This window comes from Falco punctatus, assembly GCF_963210335.1.
Source record: "Falco punctatus genome assembly, chromosome: 3".
NCBI classification, from domain to species: domain Eukaryota; kingdom Metazoa; phylum Chordata; class Aves; order Falconiformes; family Falconidae; genus Falco; species Falco punctatus.
Window position 1 is genome coordinate 25855878 of NC_137582.1, and position 20354 is coordinate 25876231.

The 20354-nt window shown below is 42.5% G+C and overlaps 1 protein-coding gene across 1 annotated transcript in view; it reads left to right on the forward strand.

Moving 5' to 3' along the window:
* The first annotated feature begins 19019 nt into the window (after nt 1-19019).
* ABRA (actin binding Rho activating protein) overlaps nt 19020-20354 on the forward strand; it is a 29954-nt gene continuing 28619 nt past the window's right edge. Inside the window, exon 1 of the mRNA XM_080381569.1 lies at nt 19020-19275. The gene's annotated coding sequence lies outside the window, so the exon portion shown is untranslated. The remainder of the gene's footprint in view (nt 19276-20354) is intronic.

Consider the following 20354-nt stretch of genomic DNA (forward strand, 5'->3'; position numbering starts at 1 on the left):
TATATGTTATCTCAAACACTACACGGACTGCATTCCTGACCATCCTTGTCAGTGGGTGATATGAATCAATGTCTAGCCACTAGACTTTCTGTTACCCTATCATCTCCTACATCCTTTCATCAGGTGGCAACCTCACCCTGCATTCCCCTCCCACAACCCATCTTTCTCAGCCTCCTGCTGCGTCCTCTCAACTTGACTAGCAAAGGCAACCTCTGTGTCCCCAAAACTGTGCTCTTTAACTTCACCTGTATTGTCCCTACCCCAGCATCCCTGATGGAAACGTGGATCATAGGACTAAGGGGGGTCCCCAAAACAGGCACTATGAGCAGAATAGGTAAAAGGTCACAGCAGAAAGTTATTAGCAGTCATCTGAGCCTTGGGGTAAACTGAACACAGGAAGAAGCTACAGACCAGAATATGTGGAAAACTGCTAGATGGTGATGTTGCGTTGCCAGGATGAGAAGATTACTTCATACAGAGATCATGCATAAAGGAAGTCTGAAAGGAGGTGCAGGGAGAGGCTGCATCTACAGGGTGGGGGCTAGATCTGTCAGACTAAACTCAGTTGCAACAGGGACTCTACCCAGGCACAGGGGCTCAGTTACCTTTTCCATTAAATTATTAAAATGGTCCCTGGACATGTTTTAGCCTCCCAAAATATCTGCTTTTCTTACTCCCGTGCTTGGTTTTGGAATCCAAATGGACCATGTGTCACCACTGAAAGGAAGCTGTCCTGCAAGTGGCCATCTTATTTTGAGGGGTGTCAGAGTATAATAATGAGAAGACCACACCAGGCAGTGTCAGTGCCAGACAGTGCACATGGACACATTTAGCCAGAGTGGCTGAGAAACCCGTGGACGGCAGCTTCATCACTAGCTAAAAGAAACAAGCCAGGAAAGCTACCATGGGCAGAAAGCCCAGATGAACAACAGGAGACAGGGATGCATCCTGCTATATCCAGTCGTCAGCTGCTCTCACTGTCCTCCAAGGCTGAACAGACTCAATCAATTACAGGCCTCCCTCCGCTTGCTGCAGGCTCAGCAAGCCTATCCAAAAAGATCTCCTGAAAATAGTATTTCCTGTGCACTGAAGGTTTGCCCCAGAATGCTGTAACTGTACAGTACTGCTACAGTCACTTTTAAGGGGTTCATGCATCACCAGTGCACCACAGCGTGGGAACACTACTTGGTGTGTCATTAATCCTGCCTTGGGATAGGAAAACGGACTAGGTGACCTTTTGAGATCTTTCCTAGCCCTTTCTTCTATGATAAATATAGATTCAGGATACAAACTTTCCATTTTTTTAAAGTCATTCCACAATTTCTATACTTCACAAAAAAGAAAGAAAACATTTAAGGAGATAATCAAGCCGTGCTTCTTTAATGCCTGAGAAAATATATGGGTCTGCCAAGCTCTGTCAGGCTCTGAGACCAATCAAGGAAGCCAATTTTAAATTCTATGGACCTCCCATGAGAATGCTTGGCTAATATTTATATCTCTGCTCTGATCTGGGTGATTGCCCAACTTCCTCAGCTGAACTCATCCACTAACCCAGTGTCAGAAGAAAAGAGACAGTTGTTTCTCCCTTGTGAAAGCTGCACCACACGGCACCCGAGTCTCAGGCAGTAGGCACCAAGTTTAAAAGATGCATACGGCTAACTGCTCTTTTGGGTCAGGAGACTTTGGGGTTTGTTGCGCTGATGCTCGCTAAGTGACACTTCCAGTGATACTCAAAGTAGCGTAACAATCAAATTATGCTTTCATATCTAAATGCTGAGAGACATAGACTGAATATACAAACATGGATACTTTCCCTTGAGGATTCAGGGATTCTTCCTCAGTATCACGATCAGGGTGCATTCCTCAGCCCGGATATGAGTATCCATGACAGTTGCTTCCAATACTACTTCTCCAGCTGTCCATCAAATAATGCTATTACCAGTATTATGGGAGATAAATGACAATATAAGAATATGTTGGTAGAAAACAACTTTCTAGGTTCTTCATTAATTTTCAACCATGCCCTATATCTATCTGCATTTTATAGATATACTATGGATCAAAAAAGATTAGAAAGTCTTTTGAACTTGCAGAAAAAAACTCAAACAAAACTCAAATTCTTTACAATGATCAGTGACACAGAATAGCTTATCAACATGAGGTTTATAAACAGCTATATGTAAAACCGAAACATCATAATGATCACAGCCAGTGAGCAACAATTCCAAACACCTGAAAGTCAAAAACCTGCCATTATTTTACATGGGTATTGATCAAAGACAAGTCAAAGAAAAGGAGGAACATGTTCTTTATTTGACAGTATTATTTCAGGCCTTCTATATACATCTGTTTAAGAAAGTCCAATTGGAAACTAGAACCAAGTAAGGTTGCTCTTGGTCAGCTTTAAGCAATAGACTCCCGATATTCCCCAATTTCTCCAGCTTTTCCAGATAGCAGCATTTTTAACATACCAAGTTGCTTAAAAGCAAGCCTTCTTTTCAAGTTGTATTGTAACACAAGCAAAAGAACAGTAAAAGGTCCACCAGGAAAAATGAAAGAATATGATTCATAAATCAGAGGTTCTGGAGATAAATGAAAGGAAGTGACATCTCTTTGTTCACCTACCAAAAAAACTACAATTGCAGGAATATGGTTTTTATACCCTAACTACTGACTTTTTAAAACATTAGGATGACCACAGACTTTCTTGCTTTAAAATATTTATAGAACAAATGCAGTAAATTCCAGGAGAAAGAGTACTTTACACATCCAAGTTGGTGAATAATTTCTGTACAGGTTGACTTGAGTTTTTCCCAACATGAACACCACAGTCTTAAACTACAGCCTAACTGAAACCATAAATATGGATTGTAAACATGGTCTAAATATACCATGGATCTCTAGTCGGAAAATACAGTATTTCATAATTCATGAATAAATGATGATGGACTTCCCATCTTTTACTTGAGAAGTCCACTTGTTTCTCGTAATTTGTTTGTTTTCAGCCCTAGGTCACAAGAATGTCATCTACATCTGACAGGCATTCCTGACAGCCTTACTCTACGATGGCTTATTGAATTCTGTTAAAAGCCTCAGAGCAAAAAAAACATTGCAAATTTGAAGTGGAATATGGCAAAATAAATATGTTTTTTTACCTTACATCTAAGAAAAACAAAACTCATTACTCTGCAAACCATTCTGCAGTTCCAGGTCTTTTTCATAGAAGAGTGGAAAACATAATTTTCCTTTAAAAGGCTGGTCTGGACTTTAGGTGTACAGAATGTGATCCCACAGGTACTGTGCTTAACCCTTGGATTGTTTCCCTGAAGAAAAAGTTGTTCCTATCAAATTGTTCTTGCTCTTTTATAGCCACATTGACATTACACAAGATGTCCTTAAGTAGCTCAGCTTAGGTCAAAAGGCTGATTCATGCCAAAAACCACACAGAGGCAATGGCAGAGAAGAGCATGGAATGTTTTCTAGTGTATCAGGTCAGAAGTCCTAATTAAGGTTCAAAATTTGCATCAAATTTCCTCAAGTCTATTTCTGAGACAGATTACTCAGTGTTTTAAGAGATTTCAGGAAAACAGTATTTTCAAATCCTTTGTGAAAGAATAAAATGTAGTTCAAAAGTTGCCTAAAGGGAAGAGTAAACAGAAGCTTCTCAAGAGTCGCCTTCAGAAAAGATGAAATTAATTTTTATTCTTGTAACAGTAATTGTTGTTATATTGTGGCCTGATATTGCAATGGATAATCCTGTTCTACTGCAAATCAGTCTGACAAGTGGACCAGCTTGCTGTTCTTATTTACCTTTAATATGAAAGAAGATTGACAAGTATCACTATTTCATTATAATTCCTCCAAGCACAGCTTTTTATGGTTTTGACACAAAAAGGAAACTACTTTCCCATATGTCCTGTTCTTAAAAGCCAAGCTCAGTGCTTTTAAACATTCCCAGACATTCACTCAGCTTAGGAAATACCGTTGCTTAACTTTAGGATGACAGCATGGCAAGGACAAAATTAATTCTTCTTTATTTCATAGAATCATAAAATCATTTAGGTTGGAAAAGACCTTTGAGATCATCAAGTTCAACTGTTAACCCAGGATTGTCAAGTCCATCACCAAACCATAGCGCTAAGTGCTAAGTCTACATGCTTTTTAAATGCCTCCACGGCGGTGATCCCACCACCTCCCTGGGCAGCCTGTTCCAATGACTGACCATCCTTTTGGTGAAGAAATCCTTCCTAATATCCTGTCTAAACCTCCTCTGGTATAACTTCAGGCTGTTTCATCTTGGCTTGTCACTCATTATCTGGGAGAAGAGACCGACCCCCGCCTACCTACAACCTCCTTTAAGTAGCTGCAGAGAGCAGTAACATCCCCTCTGAGCCTCCTCCTCTCCAGACTAAACAACCCCAGTTCCCTCAGCTGCCCCTCATAAGACTTGTGCTCCAGACCCTTCACCAGCTCAGTTGCCCTTCTCTGGACACACTGCAGCACCTCTACACCACTCTTGTAGTGAGGGGCCCAAAACTGAACACAGTATTTGAGGTGCAGTCTCACCAGTGCCCAGTACAGGGGGACAATCACTTCCCTAGTCCTTCTGGCCTCACTGTTTCTGATACAAGTCACGATGCTGTTGGACTTCTTGGCCACCTGGGCACAATGCCAGCTCATGTTCATCTGGCTGTCAGCCAGCACCCCCAGGTCCTTTCCCCCCAGGCAGCTTCCCAGCCGCTCTTCCCCCAGCCTGCAGCGCTGCATGGGGTTGGTGTGACCCAGGTGCAGGACCCGGCACTGAGCCTGGTTGAACTTCATACAACTGGCCTTGGCCCATCAATCCAGCATGTCCAGATCCCTCAACTTCCTACGTGCAAGCAGATAAACACCAGCCCACCCTGCCCAACTTGGTGTCATCTGCAAACTTACTGAGGGTGCACTCGATCCCCTCATCCAATCATTGATAAAGATAATAAACAGGACTGGCCCCAGTACTGAGCTCTGTGGAACAGCACTTATGACTGGCTGCAACCTGGGTGTAACACCATTTACTACCACTCATTGGGCTCGGCCGTTCAGCCAGCTTTTAACGTAGCGTAGAGAACACCCGTCCAAGCCATGAGCAGCCAGTTGCTGCAGGAGAATGCTGTGAGAGGTGGTATCAAAGGCTTTCCTAAGGTCCAAGTAGACAACTTCCACAGCATCTTCCTCATCCACTAGGCAGGTCATCTTGTATAGATGGAGATCAGGTTAGTCCAGCAGGACCTGCCTGTGATGGCTGGGCCTGATTCCCTGGTTATACTGCATGAGCCACGTGATGGCACACAAGATGATCTGCTCCATAACCTTCCCCAGAGCCAAGGGCAGATTGGCAGGCCTGTACTTTCTAAGATCCTCCTTCCTGCCTTTTCTGTAGAAGGGCATCGCACTAGCTAACCTCCAGTCTTCTGGGGCCTCTCCAGTTTGCGAGGACTGTTGATGAATGACTGGCGAGCTCCTCCATCAGCTCCCTCAGTACTCTTAGGTGGATCCCATCCAGTCCCATAGACTTGTGCACATCTAAGCAGAGCAGCACGTCACTGTCTGTTTCCTCCTGGACTATGGGGACTTCATTCTGCAACTCCTCATCCCTGACTTCCAGCTCAGGGGGCTGAGTACCCAAAGGGTAGCGTAGCTGGTCTTACTATTAAAGACTGAGGCAAAGAAGGCGTTAAGTATCTCAGCCTTTTCCTCACCCTTTTTAGCCATGTTCCCCGCAGCATCCAATAAAAGATGCAGATTATCCTTGGCCCTCCTGTTGTTTCTAACGTATTTGTAAAAACATTTTTTGTTATCTTTTATGGCAGTGGCCAGCCTGAGGTCTAGCTGGCTTTCACCTCTAATCATCACCTTGCATAGCCTTGTGACATCCCTATAGTCCTTCTAAGTTGCCTGCCCCTTCTTCCAAAGGTGGTAAAGTCTCCTTTTTTCCCTGAGTTCCAGCCAAAGCTCTCTGTTCAGCCAGGCTGGTCTTCTTCCCCACCAGCTCGTCTTTCAGCACATGGGGACAGCCTGCTCCTGCCCCTTTAAGACTACCTTCTTAAATAATGTCCAGCCTTCCTGGACTCCTTGGCCCTTCAGAGCTCTCTCCCAAGGGACTCTGTCAACCAGGCTCTTAAACGAGTCTGTCCTCTGGAATTGCAAGGTAGTGGTTCTGCTGAGCCCCTTCCTTACTTCTCTGAGAATCAAAAAACTATCATTTCATGATCATGTCCAAGGCATCCTCTGACCAGCACATCACCCACCAGTCCTTCCCTGTCTGTCAACAGCAGGTCCAGCAGGGCATCTCCCCTGGCTGGCTCCCTGACCAGCTGTGTCAGGCAGTTATCTTCCACATATTCCAGGAACCTGGAGGTCCTGTTAAGTTTCTTTAACAGGACTTTCATAACCACAGTGACTTTACCTTCAAAACACATGGAAGCTGTATCTATTTGAAAGCAATAAATATAAGATGCAGGCCGCCTTGCATCTGAAATTGTCTTATCTGAGCCTTTTGTATAATTATGCTTTTACACAAACCTCTCTTTCTGCTTCCTCCCATACTGGTGAGGCCCAGCCCTCCCCAGCCATACCTGCCTGTCTGAGTCTGTACAAAAAATGAATTGTATTTTCCATTTGAATGAAGCACAAGGTTCAGGGTCCACCTAATGTCTCAGCATTAAGCAGCAGAAAAAGAGGTCTACATCAGTCACCATCCAGCTCAGAAAATGTTATGTTATTAAACTACAGAGATAAGTTCACACCATAAAGCTGATGGCACTAAAACCAATTTATCCCACCATTTCTGGGTACTCCTGTTTTGTCATCCTAACATAGACAGATCTAATGAGCAACTAATGTTAAGGAAAGCACTTGGGTTTAACATTTTCATGCATGGATTTTTTGCCAGAAGATGAGTCTGGCAGGAGGTCTGGGAGTCAGATATCTCCTTTTGCTGGCTGCTGCTGCTCACAGAGTGAAGAGCTATCTCTGCTAGACCAGCTGGCTTCTTTCTACATCTTCCATTACATACTCTTACTAAAAAAAGTTTTGCATTTCTGAAGCTTCAGGTGGGACTACCTGACTTCTCAGGCTGTGGCCACATGAACACGTATTGGATACAGATTTAATCATTCCAGCCTCCAGACTGTTCCTCAATGCTCATTCCTGCTATTCCACTTCCGTGATGCCAGCATGATACACCATTTGCTTGACTATTTTATGAGGCAGATTGATAATGAAATGTGGTTTATAGCAGGAATAACTAGAGGAGCAGGAAGTTCAGACAGGTGTAGAATTAACAGCTGGGGGTGAAGTGATCGTAAATCAGATCTTTTTCTTTAATGAGTAAGCTTGTGCAAACAGCCTGTGAGTACATTTGGCAAGACAGTGGAAAAACTGACCAGAAAACTTCAAAAAGGAGACATCCTGGTATAAAGGTCAGGTTTACAGCTTGTCCAATATCAGTTTTAGCAGCACAGATGAGGGAGAGGGAGCTATGGCATAGAGTGGGGGTTGTGACTGAGGATGAGAACAAGGAGGCAGGAGAAACGGATTTCCTAAACCAGCATCTCTGCCAAAGCCACCACAGAACCTCATCCTTTGCAGTGTTTCCTACCTTGGTTTACCCCACCTTCAGTACCAGGTGCTCAGGAGGGACACAGAGTTCTGTACCAGGGCCTGAGTTCACATCACCAGGTTGCACAAACCTCAGCACCTGAAGCCTGTTTGCAGTTACCCCTGGGGAGCACAGCCCCATCAGCCCACTGCCTGCAGGGCACCCACCACCTTCCCCACAGTAGTCCTTTGAGGAGATAGCAGGTTGCTTTCCCAGTCGGGACTGACACCAGCTAAATATCCCTGCAGGCTCTTCAGAGACTAATTTTGACAGTTCAAAACCCAATCCCCAACAGAATTTATAATTTCATATAGACTTACCACCTTCTGTCACAAATTAACTGTCTTCTCACTTTACAGATGTCTGTCTCTCCCCCATCGGATCGGTTCCTGTGTCTATATAGCTCTCCTACACATGGTGAGAAGTACTCTGTTGTGACAGAGCTTTCTGTCCTTGCAAAGCTGGGGGCTGACTATGCTCCCACCAGTCTTTGCACAGTCAGGCTGCTAGGAGGGAAGACAGCCTGGCTGGCACTGCAAGTACACTGAAACTGCCAGAATAGTTTAAACCCAGGAAAAAAATGTAATTCCTCCATAATGGTTGTGTTCAAAAGTTGTTGAAAGCTATTTGAAAAAACACAGAAGGCAGGGGCACGTCACAGCATAGAAAAAAAGTCTGTTGAAGGTTGGAGCAAAGGAGCAGAGAGGGTTGAAGGAAGCAGTTTTGTTCTTATCTGTGTTCTTCTGCATTGCCAAGAGCTCCAGACTAACCTTGATTCATATTGCCGCTACTCCTCGTTTCTGTTACAATCCACATTACTTCATACAGTTAACGATAGTAGATAACAGCCCAAGAAAAGCATTGTTTCTAGCTACAAGTGCTGGATCTGGCTTACAAGAAGAAAAATGAGTTTCCCTTGCCTCACAGGTGGTCAGAGTGTGCACTGGGGGAGCCGTAGGGGCACTGGTGGTCATATACTTGTTAGGAAATGTAAGCCTATTGAAATCCATCTTAATCCCCCAAACTGAGATAGCACTACAAACTGCTCTGCGTAAGAGGGATCTGGCCTTTCTACTTCTTTAATCCACATAAGGCAGTGGTTTATAAGCTTTTCGGCATCAGTGCCAATGATCATTATTTCAAAATGTCAAGAATACTATTTAAAGTATTTCTCCCCTTACTGCTCCACCTCCCTTTGCTATTCTTTTTCTTGCATTCTTGCGAAAGTGAATAGGAACATAAAATCAGTTCCAGTTCACCTTCCCCTGTGACAGATTTCACCTTCCCCAAAACAATGCAGAGTGCCATAATATGTCCATTAGGCTGTTTACTATAGGCCTAGGCTACGTTAATTCAATAGTAGGACTGGGAGGAAATGCAAGCAGGAAGGTGAAAAAGATGACCACCAGATAGCAGGTTCTTAGCAAAAACATCACAGTAATGCATTTAATGCCACTACTTCACTTTATGTTTTCCGAGTATTATTTAACTAGTTCATATACTTCAGCTAAGATGTGAATATGTCTTTGTTTAGCTATAAAAATGCAGCGTAAGAAACAGAAATGACTACGTAATAAACTGGCATCCAGACCACAGAATGTAAAAGCTCCAGTCAGGTGGGTACTCATGTACTCCTTTACAATTCTAGACTTAAAAAACCCCACTTTGTCATTTTATGTTGTGGTAAGAGTAAACAGCACTTTGTTTAAAGTGACTTTTCATTCTCCCAAATCAAGAAAAGCTCCTAAAGGAAAACATTAGCAAAAATAATCTGATTGATCTTCTGGATGAACAGAGTTCAAACACAAAAATACCATAGCCTTTACCCTAGTGTAAATGTAAGAGAACCATGGGCTTCCAACCTGGGATGCAAAGGCACAGGGCCTCTCCCCTGAGGGATGCACTTGGAGAAGCCAAATTGATGTGTATATGGCACTAAATCCTAGCTTCAAAGCTCTTCACTTCCTTTCTCATATGGATTTGAATAAAGAAGTAAAGAAGAATTCCTTTTCAGATCCTGCTATTAGAGTATCCTTCCTTCAAAATAAACTTATCAATCTACGTAAACAATCTCCATGGCCTCAGGCCCTAAGAAACATAAATTTCCTTTTCCAGAAGCTCCCACATCTGCCATCCTCCAAGCAGCTGAGAGAAACTTGGCCAACTCCAGCCCCTGGCAAACCCAGAAAAGTCTATTGGCAAGCCAAGACACCTGCCCCATTTTTTTTTTTTTTTTTTACTTTTAATAACTGACATGTCTTAAACTGTGTTCTTGAAAGATCAGCACCTTCTGTCCCAAACTGTTTCCTTTTGCAGCTCCATCATTTTGTTATAATTTTTGAGCAAGGAGCAGCACTGAGCTTCTTGTATTAACCTACTCTTTCTTGTCATAGGAAAAACTGAAAAACACCCAAATACAGTTCTAAATACAAATTTCTACCCCGTCTCAATTTTCTGCCAGCAGCTGAAGCTTCAGGAGTGCCCATGTGGATGTTATCATCAAAATACCTTTCATTGTATTATAGTCCTTATGTAGTCCTCACAATTAAGAAAGATTTTTAACATTTCCATACCATCATTAAAGAGATTAATTATCATAGACTTTACTTTTTGTCAAACGAGGTGCAGCCAGAAATGGAGATAAGAAGTAAAAATGAAGATCATAAATAAGTAAGGTCACAGGAAAACACAGACAAAATGTACCACATTGTAAAGCTTTCTAGACAATCGAGTCCACTGATAGTAGCAGTAGACACTGAGCTCTAAATGTAAAGCAGGATGAAATTAAGTTCTTATTCTGGGTGTGCTCCACTCCACTGTAGGTTCAAGTGATTTCTGAAAGAAAAGAGTAGATGTTACTCAACCTGCAACAACATATCTGTATAGCCCAACTGGCAAAAAAAGGCTCAACCACAGGGAATAGTCTGAAAAGTGTAATGAAACAGCCTGTAACTCAGAGGAATAATACAGTAACTCATAACAGTAGTGAAATGTAACATTGCTTTGCACCGAGCATTTTGCAAGCATTACGTAATGAAATAGAAGACCAAAAATATCTCGGCTTCAGCTATGTCAAACTTAAGTTAGACCAGTTAAACAAATGGTCAAGATTTGATGCAAGAATTTGAATTTCTCTGGCTGGGAAAATGACAGGAACTGGCCAGAACAGGGCAGATACATTAATTACCAGCAAGGTGTAAAAACTGTAAACTAAAAAAAAAAATTATGAAGGCTACCAAATCACTGAATTTAAAACCAGTTTTCTAGTACCAAGGCAGTTAATGTCCACAGGCAAGAAAGATGTTTACTGTAAATGCTACTTGGGGCCACAGAATACAACAGTTAGAGTTGTAAGAAATGGATAATTCTCCACTGCATCTGTGGTTGTGGATTTAACCACATTGATACGCTACAGGGAAGGTACACCATCCCGCATGACATTGGTGGGCTTGAGGAGTGGTCCCATGCAAACCTCATGAAGTTTAACAAGGTTAAGTACAAGGTCCTGCACCTGAGCTGGGGCAATCCCCAGTAACTATATAGACTGGGAGATGAATGGACTGAAAGCCCTGTGGAAAATGACTTTGGGATACTGGTGGATGAAAACTTTTACATGAACCAGCAATGAGATCTTGCAGCCCAGAAAGCCAATCACATCCTGGGTTGCATCAAAAGAAGCATGGCCAGCAGGTCAACGATGATTCTCCCTCTCTGCTCTCATGAGAACCCAGCTGAAGTACTGCCTCCAGCTATGGGGTGTCCAGTACAAGAAAGACATTGACCTGTTAGAGTGGGTCAGAGGAGGGCCACAAAAATGATCAGAGGGCTGGGGCATCTCTCCTATGAAGACAGGCTGAAAGAGTTGGGGTTGTTCAGCCTGGAGAAGAGAAAGCTCCAGAGATACCTTCAATACTTAAAGACAGAAAAAGACTTTTTACTGGGGCCTCTAGTGACAGGACAAGGAGAAATGGTTTTAAACTGAAAGAAAGTAGCTTTGGACTGGACATAAAGAAGAATTTTTTTTTATGATGAGGGTGGTGAGATACTGGAACAAGCTGTCCAGAGAAGTTGTGGATGCCCCATCATTGGAAGTGTTCAAGGTCAGGTTGGACAGAAGCAACCTGATCTAGTGAAAGATGCCTCTGCCCATGGCAGGGGGTTGGAACTTTAAGGTCCCTTCCAACCCAAACCATTCTATGATTCTATGATCTAAGTTCTCCAACAACCCAGAGCAGTTTGCACAGCAACCTCAAGTTTGTGAGGGAACATTGCTTAGTCTACCTGCCGAGTATGGCCTCTGCTCCTATCCTTAAATGAGATAAATGCTCCACTTGAAGGGTTGCTACCTTCTCCATACAGGTTTAAGGTGTGTACAGAGCTCTGTATATGGTGGCGGTGCTACTTAGGCTCATGAGCTTTGAGCGAGTACATTTGCTGCCAAGATAGAAACAGTAAGTTTCCACAAAGAAACACAAAGAATTATTTTTGCAGCCAGCAGCGTACAGGCAGTAATAACACTGCATGTGATAATTAATGAAAGCCTTTTCTCCAGCTATCTAGAAGGGTACCACAGATTCAGTCTTGAAAGAGTTGATGGATGGCAATTTGAATACATAAGAAAGAATTTATTTGTTTAATCATGGAATGCAATAAATTAGGATTGCACATTATTTTAATTCCATGGGAAACATGGTCCACTGCATTTACATTTTTAAAACTATGCTTACAAAAAGCCAGCTCTGTAGCCTAAGAACAGAACTTGTTGCTGCCAAACAAGGACACACATCCAAATCCCAGGCTTGGTAGGAGTTAGATAATATGTTCCAGAGTAGGAATGAACAATTTTGATCTTTACCACAGAAATCCTATGAGCTCACAAAGGTAGCATTAATTGTTTTGAAGAAAGTGTGGTAAGCTTTTCCAGAGATACCCATGCAACATCAGTCTAAGCTGCGTGTATAAAGACAGAATTAAAACAAACAGAAATACAAGGAGGTTTAATCTTTCCATTTTATCTCATCATCCACTTAGTGATTCAACATTGCTGCCTCTACTCAAAAAATGCCCAGTACATGCTTATGCTTCCCTGGTGTAAGGAATCACACAGCAATTTTCTCCATTGTAGTAAAGCCTATCAGGGAGTAAACAGAGACACTACTTGGAAGTAATGAGTATCTACCAACTGAGATGGCCAACCACACCTCAAAAACTCAGATCCTTTGAAAATAAAACCAGCATGATTTAGTAGTCTTAATACATGCTGAAAAGCCCATACATCTGATCTTAAACATATACTTGAAAGCAGAAATCCAAACTCACTCAAGGAAACTTTCTCTTTTGAATGTTAATATAAAGCTTATTCTTAATAAACTTTGTCCCAAATTGCCTGAGGAATATCTTTATATACTGCAAGGTACAGCATAGTGTTACTGTATTTAATTACTTCTACAGAACTCAGAATCCCAAGGAGAGAATTAAACTCAATTAAGTAAGAAGGACTCCTAACTCACTATTTTATATGGTTACACAGATTTATCATAAGGAAGTGAAATCCATAAACTGTCATTCCCCTATGGTCAGGAACTTGGGTGAATTTTAGCAGTGGTAAAACTGTCCTGCTAAGCTATGTGTCCCTTTTCCCAGCTACCAACTTTAAAAAGTAAGTGTTTTTTAAAGTAAATACAGGGCTTAGTTCTGGAAAAAAAAAATGCAAGGGAAGGATGGAAACTGCAAGTTTATTCATCACTTTGAAACATTTGGCAAAAAAACTACAACCCCATATATTGTCACTGTACTAGTAATCTGATCGTTATTGCTAAGTCCTTCTACCTTCTTTCACTCTGTATTTTAATATTTGCTACTTTAACATGTAGTATCTTTTCTTTAGCCACATCTTGATAAAATTTCCTGTTTATATGTATTTCTGTTCATAATGGTTTCTGTAGTAGAGCAAACGTTGTTGTTTTTTTTTTTTTTTTTTAATCCTGTCTCCTTTTGCCAAAGGACACATAATATGAAAACAAAGCAGTTGAAAATTTGTCACAGGTTATAGCAACCTGAAGTTCACAATAGAGTTTATAACCATAGGTTGCTCCTGCTGTCTAAGCTTCTCTGATCCATTGAGGGAACTCCACAAAAAGACACAAACGCTTAGGTGAGTCAAAGTAAATTTCCATTATTCTCTTCAAGGCATGCAAGTGAAGTTATCTTGACTGGTTAATGGCCTTCCATAAACTAAAACAGACTGACTACATCTGCTTCTAGAACTGAATTTAAATAGCTGAAACTTGATTACGCATACTTTACATTTAAAAGCGTGGATGTTTCTGGTATGTGGATAGGGTAGCAATTAGTGTTTCTTGAATCATGCGTTTAGTCATTAGCATACCAGCAAATGTGATAATGCGCAGATGTAATTCGGGTTTGTGTTTGCCTGTGTGCTGAGAGCTTCTCTATGGTTTTAAGAACAGGTCAGACTGAGCACGGTAATGTACATTTCCTAATGACATGGTAGATGCTACTTTTAGCTCTAGCCTGAAATAGTTCTTCAATGCCCACACTCCGGGTAATACAGTATTTATGTTCAAATTAGGAAACTGAGGCATGAGCTTCAGTCATATAACACTGAAGGAATGGGAACATGGAATCACAGTCTAGTAAGGATTTTTAACGTATTTAGCAAATGATGGTACAGAAAAGCAAGCCTATTATGTATGTTTGAAAAGGAGAAAACAGTACATGTGACTACAGATCTCGCTTCCCTCTCCCCACATTTGTGTCTGAATGTGTTTTCTTACCCCAAAAAATGTTTGATAGGCTGAATATTAAAGGAAATAGAGATGCCCAGTAAAGGGCTTAATGTGTTTGAGTTCATCAAGGGCAGACTGTGCCAAACTGAGTCTGTGTCTCTTGTTGCTGATTTTCTTGGCAATCTGATCTATCTGGACTTCAATTAATGTGATAGGCTATCACATGAGACATTAATAGAAACGAAAAAGAAACAATAAAAGAATTATGAAAAGCTGAAACCAGCTGCGGGTAGTGTTGAAAGGTGAAGTATCAGGCTGGGAAAAGAAAAGGAGCTAAAGTGCAGCCCTGCAAGGCTTAGTTTGGGGAGCAGTTTCATTAAAGATTTTGTCACAAGAAGTAGCATGCTTTAAGACAGGGGTCCTCAAACTACAGCCCACGGGCTGGATACAGCCCCCCAGGGTCCTCAATCCGGTCCCTGGTATTTACAGACCCCCCCGCCGGGGGTTGGGTGGGGAAACCAAGCAGTCGCAGATGACTGCCTGCCACTGCATCCGCGCGCCGGCCCCCTGGTTAAAAAGTTTGAGGACCCCTGCTTTAAGGTGTGTCAATGACATAGCTGGAAAGGAACACCAGAGAGAGATTAAAATAGCATACAAGATGGCATTAGATGGACATAAGGAACAGTACTGTGAACAGGATGAAATTTAGGTGCATGCCCACATACAAAAAGACTAGTAAGGATTTCGGGTACAAATTGGGAGAGTCTCACAGTGTGAAGTGAGAGGCAGTGAGACACCGTTAGGCAATCACAAAATGGCCAAGTGCTCTCAAATATTATAATCTGAACGTGAACCTACAACGAAGATTGGCAATTACCATCAACAGAGGGTGTGTCACTACCATTTCATGAGGTACACCAAGGAGATGTGAAGGGATATCTTGGGGCAGCTGCATCTACCAGGGGGTTTGAATGCCTGCAAGCCCCAAATAGAAAGAATAAAAAGATTTTAGCTAAACTTGCATAGAGCCTTTGTAAGGCACAGAGTCTGAATCTTTTCCCAATGAACAGTTGCCTATCTCAGAAAACTTGTTACAAGTCATCATAGCAGATCATGTTTTACAAGGGAGAGGTAGATGATCTCCACTGTTCTCATTAATACACGTAGGGCTTACTGAAGATTGTTATCTCTTGGTAGTGAAACAGTGCTGGGTCTCAAGAGGATTACAGGAAAACACAAAAGTAGGAAGTTAGTGACTCTTTTCTGTTTATTGGTTGCTAGAGAGGAAGGGCAGAAAAGCCAAACTGTCAGTGGTGGAAGTCAGTCTAGAAGAACAGTGTCAGTGGCTCCTCTTTGGTCTTTCTCAGCAGTCTTTGAAGAAAGACTTGAACAGCTTGTTGCTAGACAACTGAGTAAGTTCTGGCATGTCCCTAATGATTGAGGGTAAGGCCTTCAGAAGGGTCAACTTGAACAAGAAATAAGGTGTCTCAGCATGAAACTTAGTTAAGTGCCTGATTTGGCTGGGTTTCCTTCCCAATACCACTTTAATGGCAAATAATTTTAATTGTTTCCACAAGCCCAGGAATAAAGGGCCGATACTGTTTATTTAGATCCATTAACATAAAGCATTAACTTGACACAGCCAGTTGGATAAGAACGACCATAAGTACTGTGCTTAAACTCCAAATTAAAAAACATGATGAGATTTTACAAGAGGTAGCTGATTTAGAAGCCAAACTTGTTTGGTTTGGATTTAACCAGTGATTGAAGTAAGAAGGCTTCTTTCTCTACATCCTTAGCAGTAAGCCCACCCTTGTGAACACAGTTTTTCAAAATTCAGCATCCACCAGCTCATGTACTAACATCTGCTGTTAGATAATTGCTAAAGCTCTGTAGAGTTTCCATACAGTTGTCACTGTGAAGAAGTTGACCTGCTCTTTCAGGATCTCCCTATGCAGCCCACCTACAGTAATAAAGTTTTCAGGGTTTATCTGTTACTATTCTGATGCTCAGAGACATCAAGCATACCCTGTCTCTGCTAATTCTGCTGTTAATAGGATGTAGCTGAAATCAAATAAAATTTTCCCCAGGAGGACTGCACCACCTGGTTCTTAATGGGAACAGAACTAATATGGCAGAGACATTTAGATGACAGTAATCTTGACAGAACAAACTAAACCTTTCAGTATCCTTTGGGTACTTGACGAGCAGAAGAAGGTGAGGACATGTGCTTTCTGTCTCCTAGTTAGCAGCTGCAGGGTTCCTCAGGATTCCAAGCTTCATTGAGGTCATGACAAAACCAGTGGGCTAACTCCCAAATACCAAAAGTGGTTTTCTCATGACAGTACCTCAGACACAAAGACTGCCTTTCCAACATGAAGACATACTCTGTGTCCTGACTAAGGTGTTATTTCGCTTTGCAAGGCAATGTCTTCCATTTGATAAAAAATGCAGATGTTGACATACATGCTCCCTTATTTTATGCAGATTTCTTGGTTAAGAATCCAATTTTTGGTAGTCTTATCATCCTCTGTCTCTCCACTTATGATGATCAGAAACTCCATGACCTTACCCATCCATGTACATGCACGGGGACTGTTTTCTTCTGCCTGGGTGTTACATACACTCAGTTTTACCATAAGGTCTTCATGTCCTCAAGTTTCGTTACCACTGGTAACTCTCAAAAAGCAAAAACTGAAGTAAGGATGTTGCTATACTTCCTGCTGCTGCCTCAGTGGCTGGAAAAGACTCCAGCTTTATTCCTGTGTAATGTGGTAGGGGAAGATCCTTGTCTAAACAAAAGAGGAATACTTTTCCTTGCTCATCAGTGGCAATACTGACAATCATCTCTCATCTGAGATCTGTATGGATGTAATAAAATCTCAGCAGCACATCTGGGATAGCCTCTTTAGGTGTCACTGTACATTTCACTCTACATTTGCTCACTGGTAGAGGCAGAGAATGCAGCTATTAATGGTGCACACAGGACCAATCACTTTGTGGATGATACAGTGATGGACAGTGTCAGCCTGCCCATATTAGGACTCCAGAAACAGAGCATCCCACTTCCTTTTCCAAGGGAGAGCAAGTGAGGGTTTTGCATACAGTCTTGTCCATCTGGATCTACTCAAAATCTGCTACTAGAGCTGACTTATTCAATTTTGCTTTTAGGAATTAGGAGGGAATGGGAAAACAGAAACTAGAAAAAGCATCTCTGTGTTTCCAGTATTGACAAAAACACTTCTTTGCCTCATTGTGCTAAGCATCCACATCCAGCAAGAAAAACACACCAAAAAAAAGCAATTAATCCAGATCCTATAAAGAACCTACCAAGTGGATTCCAGAAAGATGCTTGCTACCACCTGGTTCATCAGCTCCATGTAACAGACCATAACCTTCTTTGTTGTTACTGTATTTGACATACAAAATCATGTAAAGATACTTTCTTTGTACAGGACTGGCATTCCCGGCTGCAAGATGACCTGCTCTGTGGCCAGCCAGCTCTGCTAGCTGGTGCAGACCAAGAAAGGGTCACTGCTCCCACTGCCTCAGCATCCTCTCGATGGATTTGCAGTAATGCTGAAGCCAGAAAACCAGAGCTTATGGACAAAGGGATTGATTTGTATTAGTTACAACCAAATTTTAAAAAGTATAGAACTAGTCACTACAAAGGAAATTTACTTAAGGAGTTTCTGAAGGCATATATATATATATTTATTGTCTTATAATTTTAGCCTCCTTTAGTGCAGTCTCTGTTTCCCACACAAGATGGCAGCTCTTCTTTCCTTCTGCTCAGTTATTCCTCAGCATACTGAAAAGCTTCTTCCTTTCACTCTGACACTGCAGGTACTACCCCAACACGGGAATAATCAAACTAGGGACCAGCCCCACTACTCTAGTCATTATTCATCCCGAAAAGAGCATCTCACACAGTACAGCGTGGTTTGTGAGGAGCAGCACTGTTTCACAGAATACTCCAATTCCATCAATTAACAGTCACTGGGGTTTACTGCATGTCACACTTTTTGAGGTTTGAAACTGCCACAGAAGAGGAAAAAAAGAAACACTCTTGTTCCATTTCAGATTACAGCATACTCACAAGCAAATAAGGACACTCAACCCTCAAACTTTTGAACCATATCTCCTACTACCCTGGCTGTACTGTCATTTAGAGAAGTGTAACATTATTTGCATTTCACATTTGTTTTGGCACACTAATGAAGTGACTGTCTTTCAGGTAAAGCAACAGAAAATTAGGTCTTTGCATAACTCAGGCTTTCTAGAAAAAAAATACTGAATTATCACGCCTAATGCCTGTTTGACCTCAGCATTGCACCGAGTGCCTCTGCAAAGTCGGAAACTCTGAAGTGGCTCTAACAATTAATGGTTCCTAATTGCCTGGCATAAATGATGCCAAATTTCCAGTGCTACTGTTTAATATCGAAGCAAATGATGAACCACCTTAAGTTGTACAGCTTCTACTCTGTTGAAGCTCTTGCTTCCTTGGGTAACCCGTGGGATGCCTTTCCCTGCAATGAGCCAGCCCTGTGGCTGGTGTTGAGGGTGCGGATCTCTGCTCCACCCTTACCAGCACGGCACATCCCTCTTCAAGAGGAGCCTAGAAGAAATGCTGAAGCACCTACAACTCATACTTTGGGTACCCCCACGTGCTGAGAGGAGATAGTCTGTGCTCTTATGCCACATGCATGAAGCAACGGAGGCTTAGCCCAATAAATAGTCGTTCCAAAGAAATTAACCTCCTGTAAAGGTTCAGCAACCATCAACGAAGAGACTAAAAGGCAGCAGGAGGGAGACAGCAGTGCCAGCCCCCAGCCTGCACCCAGCCCCCCGAGCGAGGAGCTGGCAGGTGCCAGGAGCCCGGAACTGGTAGGCACCCACTGCCCCCAGCCTCACCGGAGGCAGAACCCACCTGCTCATGCAAAAAAAAAATCTGCGGCTTGCTTACTGATGAAGGAAAGGACCGTTGAATCAGGTGGCTAGCTTAAAAGAATTAGCAAGCCCTGTCCTCTGGCTGACTCCCGAAAACAGAGGCTGGCGCAGGGCGCCCCGGCCCCCCTCCCCCATTGCTGGCACAGCAGTGGGGAGCTCAGCAGGAGGCTGTGGGGCTGGCAGACCTGCCGAGCCCTGCGGGTCCGAGGGCTGCCTGCAGCACGCTTTAAGCCAAGGCCTGCCCAGTCACACCACCAGCGATGGGATGCTGGGGGGCACGGGCAGGGGCCGTGGCAGGGGGGAGAGGGGTGCGTGTCCTGTCTGTGGATCGACGGACCTGCCAAAACCCTCCTCTTTGCCTCCCTGGTCAATCCATGCCTGTGTACCTCATGGCAAATGTCAGCCAATTAATTGAAAGTGGCTTACTTATCAATTAAGGTGCAAATCAATTCATTTTTCACCTCTTGAAGAGTGCCTGATAGCTGAAAAGCACACAAAGATAGTTACCATAGAGAAGCTAACGTGGTAGCTTGTCCTTTGATACCTTGTTTGGGTATTAAAGTCTTTATTTAAATATCTGTCTTCCAAGAGAAAACCCTGACAAGTCTGGCTAGAAAGACTTAACAGTTACTGCACTTCTAGATGCACTGTCAATCAGCAGCCCTCCACATGGGTCCTGTGCCCCAGCTCTCACTTCTGTAAATGGCAAATGTAAAGAACACTTCAGAACAAAACCGACACCAGGGCCACTTCAAAATTAACTCTCACAACAGCAGTAGAAAGAGCCTTTTATAAAAAAATGTCTCATTTGGAGTATTTGACTACCAGTTACTAGAAATGGCCAAACAGATACAGTCTGCAACTGAGAAGAAACAAAAAGGATATTTCTGCTATTTTCAAGAAAAGACGTACAGTCCAGCCACCCTAAACACGATCCTTAACAGATGCAGACCTCCAAAGATAGAAGTGACTAACAAGTAACAAAACTAGAAAAAGATCCCATTGGGGTCTCAACA